This window comes from Octodon degus, unplaced genomic scaffold (assembly GCF_000260255.1).
Source record: "Octodon degus isolate 3935 unplaced genomic scaffold, OctDeg1.0 scaffold00267, whole genome shotgun sequence".
NCBI classification, from domain to species: domain Eukaryota; kingdom Metazoa; phylum Chordata; class Mammalia; order Rodentia; family Octodontidae; genus Octodon; species Octodon degus.
In genome coordinates, this window is record NW_004524843.1 from 2,193,762 (window position 1) to 2,199,361 (window position 5,600).

Consider the following 5,600-nt stretch of genomic DNA (forward strand, 5'->3'; position numbering starts at 1 on the left):
CTGGACTCCTGGTGGATCTAGATGGTCAGCATATGCACTCTGTGCTTGCTTCCTCACTTCCTTAATGAATACTGGAATAGAAATACTGGATAACTGGCATAATTTCTGTTGACTCCCAAGTGAGGATCATGTGGTAGTAGAGTGAAGGAGAAGACCTTAGACCCCTCATCTCTAAGATAGTAAATTAGAAGTAATACTATATTCCTGAGGAAATCATTGATGTTGATGCCACATTCCATGTAGGAATTGTGGTGTTGTCACCTCCGCACTTAACTCACCTTTTTGGCTTGTGCAGAAATTGGATTAAGTCTTAGAAAATGATTGTGGACTATCATAAACTTCATTAAGTGACTCTAAATGAAGTTGTCGGCCATTTGTAATATCGTACTGAAATCATACAGTCACTGGCATTCTTTATATAGCTTTTGATGTAGTTAATACTTTTGCTGAATGCCAATTACCAGGGACCTGTAAAAGAAATTTGTTTTTATGTAACAGGGCCAGCAGTGTGTCTTCATAGTTTTGCCTGAAGTCTAGGTAATTCTCTTGTCCTAGAGATCTTAATTATCCCAACATTCCACAAACATTACACTGGTTCAATATACTGGTTATATTATATTGATTGTATCTGATGAGCACAGGATGGCAAGTATTTTAAATATCTTAGTGAAGCACATGAAAACTAGAGGATGATAAGTCATCCCTACAAAATTTCAGAGGTGTAGAATTTCCTTAACGCTTCCGGGCATTCAGTATTCTTTTCATTGACAGACATTTTATGGATTTTGGAGACAGGATGTACCACATTTGAATATGTGCTACAACTTGCATACAGAGTAACTCAAAGGGTTTCAGTTTTGAATGATGAGCAGAGCAAAAGAAAGAATGATTTTTTTCAGGCTACCAAAATTCAAAGATGCAATCCAAAAATGGGCATCTGAGATGAATATACACTTCTCAGATGAAGAAATACAAATGGCAAATAAATACATGAAAAAATGTTCAATAGCATGGGTCATTCGAGAAATACAAATTAAAACACTGAGATTCCATCTCACCCCAGAAAGAATGGCTATCATAAAGAAGTCAACCAATAGCAAATGCTGGAGGGGCTTTGGCGATAAAACCCTTCTGCACTGTTGGTGGAAATGTAGACTGCTCCAACAACTTTAGAAATTAGTCCCCAAAAATCTAGAGGTCCGATTTGACCCAGCTGTTTCCCTCCTGGATATTTTTCCAAAAACCTGAAGACATCATACTACAGCAATATATATACACCCATGTTTATAGCAGCACATTTGTCATCGATAAATCTTGGAAACAACCCAAATGCCCATCAATTGAGGAATGAATAAAATAAGATGTGTGTTTTTTTTTTTTTAACACAATAGAGTATTACTCAGATATAAAAAAATATAAACTTGAGACTTTTATAGGTAAGTAAATGCAACCAAAGAACATACTCATAAGTGAAATAAATCCTATGCACTTGTGAATGCCATATTGTCTCCCTAGTATAAGAACCTGAAAGAATAGATAAAATCTGAATGGTATAATGGATACAGGTAAAGAAGCTGTTCAAAGGGAGGGAACAACTGGGATGAGGGATAGGAGAAGAGAAGGGAGGAAAGGAATATGCATATGTAGAGGATAGCTTGGGTAATTGTACTGCTATTCCATTGAAAGCAGTTAACGCTTGTTTTTTTCTTTAATTTTTATTATTTTTGACCAATTTTGTATGTTTATATCTGGTAATGTGACCAACTAATTTGAAGATAATAATATAGAATGCAACAGTCATTGTTGAATTCCTGTCATTTTGCTTCGTGTGATTCTGTATTGCTTTTAATTTTATTTTTAATTTAATTAAATTGTTTTATTCTCTTTGAAAATTAAAAAATAATTGAAAAACAACAACAAAGAAAAGGGGGCCAGGGAGGGCCAGCAAGATAGCTCAGAGGACTAAGCGCCTGCTTAGGAAAGCGCAGGGACCAGGGTTCGATCCGGTACATGCTGCACTGTCTGGGACCCCAGGGGCTGTGAGCTGACCGCACATGCCTGTAATCCCAGTGCTGGGTAGACTGAAAAGAGGATCACTACAAGTCCAAGCTGTGTAGTGAGACCCTGTACCAGATACATTCAAGGGAGGGGGCAGGGAAATAGCTCATGGGTTTAAGAACCTGCCTGGCAAGCTCAAGGACCCAGATTTGATCCCTAGTACTGCATACTGTGCTGGCCCCTGAAGCCGGATGTGGTGGCGCATGCCTGTAATCCCAGAGGTGGGGAGGCTGACACAGAAAGATTACCTTGAGTCTGAGATGTGTACTGAGGCCCTGTACCAAATAAATAAATATATAAATATATATAAAAGAAAGAAAGGATGTGCAGCAAGTCCAAGCCACAGTGTGATCTGTGTTATCAGGTTAGCTACTGACTTTAACAAATCCTATGGTTCTTTTAGTGTCTCTAGTGATAGGTACTGTCTGTGGAGGCTCTGGAAAGTACCAACACCAGAATCACAATAAAGATCTCTAGGATTTTGAAATAAATGTATTCCATCTTCAGATGATCCTGGATCTTCTAATAAAGACCTCCTTTTGCCACTAGGAAGATATTGAATGTGTTATCATGGATTACCATATAGATAAAACTCTTTGTCACTAAGTGGATATTGTCTGACTGCTCTACCTATAGGTTGTGCATGCACAGTAGCAATCTGTCATCACATAGAAAAGGACTTGGAGGGAGAACCCTGGTCATGTAAGGAAAATACATCCAAGTTGCCTGAGCAAATAGACCCAATTCCTTCAATACCAACTCCTGTTACATTACCTTTTGTCAGCTTTCCACTACTATGACAAATATCTGAGGTCAGCAGCTTATGAAGAGTGAAGGCTCGTTTTTATTCAGTTTTGGAGGTTTCAGTCCATGATGGGTTGGTCATTTAGGCCTAGGTAAGGCAGCACATCATGGCACCAACAGGTGACACAATGTTCACTTCATGGCCAGAATTTGAAAGAAAGTAAGAGGAAGGGACCAGGCTCCAATATTGCCTACAAAGGCCTGCCCTCCATGTGTGGAAATTCTTCTGCTAGGCTCCACCTCTTAAAGATTCCATGACCTCTAATAGAGACTTGGGGACAGCAAGCTTTGAAACAAATGGAACTTTAGAGGACATTTATTCAAATCACCACACTTTGTTTCCTTCTTCCCATGCCTTCTGGGTTTTTGAGGATTTTCTTTGTCCTGCTGATAGAGGAAGAGGGAAGACTCAAGGCTGATTTGCAGATGAGGCTGCACAACACACCAGCAGTGCCAAGAGTAGTGGACAGCTGCACAGCAGTAGTCTACCCATGCATAATGTGAAGGGAGGCGGGAAGGAAAATTCTTCCAATAGGCAAGACTTTGAATGGTAGCTATGTGTGTGTATGATTTCTGGAATAAGAAATAGCTAGAAGTACAGATCTATGTTGCTTGATTGGCAGTTGCTGATTATTTGTATGGCCAGGGCCCTGGAAGGATAAAACTGGAAGACTGGTGAGAAATAAGCTTGAGGATATGTAGGTGGATCTTTCAAATGGACAGCACCTGAAAAACAATTGTGTCCCATGTACATACCCACCAAATGATTTTTTTTTTTTTTTTAATCTGCAGAGAGGGCTTTTTATAATCCAGTAGTCAAAATGACATCCCCTGTAGATGTTAGATTTTCACCCTCGCCAGCCTGGCACCTGTTCAGTGGACCTATGAACAATGCCTTGTGGCAAGAATGGAGGCCTGGCTCCAAAAAGCAATATTGAGTTCTTTATGAAATGGCCTGACCGACACTACTAATAGGTTCCTAATCTACAGAAACCAACATTGAGAACCCAAGTGCATCAAAAAGCTGAGTAGGTGAAAGAGTAGATTATACTGTTCATTAATGTCTTTCCATTCTGATTATTAGCCTGTTCTTCAGTAATTTTTATGTGCCTTGTAAATGTCTTTCCTATGCTCACTGATACAACAGAGGTATTAACAGGATTTAACACTGGAGGGACCCTGAGAGTGAAACGGGTTTCCCTTCCTGCTCACTGGCCTAGGCTCTTTCTTGGCAGACATTTCCTCCACTGCTCAGCTCTTTGCTTGATTTTCTCTGGCACTGTGCTCCTACAGGGCATGGTCCTTTCTAGAGTTGGCACCCCCTGTCCCCTGTACTTTCCCTGGAGCTTGGCATGGGCAGTTTGTATGTGTCCTGAAGCCACTGACAGGATAGACCTGCTCTCTAGCCCAGGTTTCTTCAGATTTCTCTCTCAAGTCCCATGTGTGCACATGGGGAGCCCTACAAGATTGGGTGTCCAGAGACCCGATTACCTGAACTGTATCCCAGACACCCAGTGCACAACCACCTTGAGAACTACACCAGCCTCCTATGTAGGACAGCCCCTGTGCTCCAGCAGCCAGCAGTGTTTCTCAGCACAGTATCTACCTAGTTCTGGGATTCCATACTTCTTTGTAAATAGTCTCTGGAACTCCTGAGGGCAGATTTCCAGCAAGTTGCATGTGGCAAGTCTCCTGCCTCCATTAATTTCATCACTTTATCCATCCATCTCCCATTTCTTTTTTCTCTCACCCAGTGCTATTGTTTGGTTCCATTTTCTAGATTTTGTAGAATCATTCTTTTTCATCCATCTGGTGCCCTTTATCTCTTCAGTATCATATTCAAAAGGGATAGAGACCTGAGATTTATTTCTATAATCTCATTTATGATCCTGTTTAAAATTGTTGAGGTCTTTCATTCCATCTGTTTGGGAAGGATCTGTGAATTTCAAATTCACTGGAAGATGTGAACTATTGGTTAACTGACCTCCCCGCCTGACCCCTGCTACGCCCTACCTGTGCCTTCCATCTCTGCTGCACTCAGGGCTGATCTTTTCTTGCATTGTGCTTTAGCATTTGTCCATTCTTCTTGCTTTTCTCTTTCCCACCTGCCTAAAATTGACTGAGTCTCAAGATTCTGCTGAACATTATCTTCCTGGGACATTTTTGTGACATTTCTGTGTCCCTGCATGGTGTTTCCATGGCACATGTGACTTTGCCTCATTGCTTGCCTCGCCAGATTTCACCCTAGTTCCTATTTCTTAAAGGCTAATTTTGTAGCCTCAGCTGAGAACATTTGAAAAATAAGGAATTGTTCAATTATAATTTTATGGTTCTTTGACCTCTTCTGTGAGTCTTTTAAACAAAAGGGTAAAAGGTAATTTTATTCTTTTATGAAGTTCTTAAGACAACCAAACCTCAGAAATACTGCAGTTTTGCTTTGATGAGGAATACAGATTTTGACTGAAGTATTTTTAGGAGCCATGTTGTCTATTTCATACTGAAAAGAATATAGAGCAGTCCAATCAAAACTGGTATAGGAACTAAGTTCTGCGTACTTCGTTTATTCAGCTTAAAATTTTCTATAACAAGCCAGAGGAGCCATCTTAGACTTGGTTTTTTTTAATTTTAAATTTAATGGTAACTTTTTTTTTTCTTTTCAAAGTTTTATTGATAAACATATAGCAATGAGACAGTTTCAAATCAAATCGAAAGTACAGTTTCAACAAATAATACACTCC

At 39.9% G+C, this 5,600-nt stretch overlaps 1 protein-coding gene across 3 annotated transcripts in view; it reads left to right on the forward strand.

Annotated features, from left to right (window-relative positions):
- Galnt3 (polypeptide N-acetylgalactosaminyltransferase 3) overlaps positions 1 to 5,600 on the forward strand; it is a 68,536-nt gene that overhangs the window by 20,758 nt on the left and 42,178 nt on the right. The window contains exon 1 of one of the 3 annotated variants that reach the window (XM_023706629.1): positions 2,742 to 2,760. The exons of the other annotated variants lie outside the window; for them this stretch is intronic. The gene's annotated coding sequence lies outside the window, so the exon portion shown is untranslated. Of the gene's footprint in view, positions 1 to 2,741; positions 2,761 to 5,600 lie in introns of those variants that run through there. 3 annotated transcript variants of the gene reach the window in all.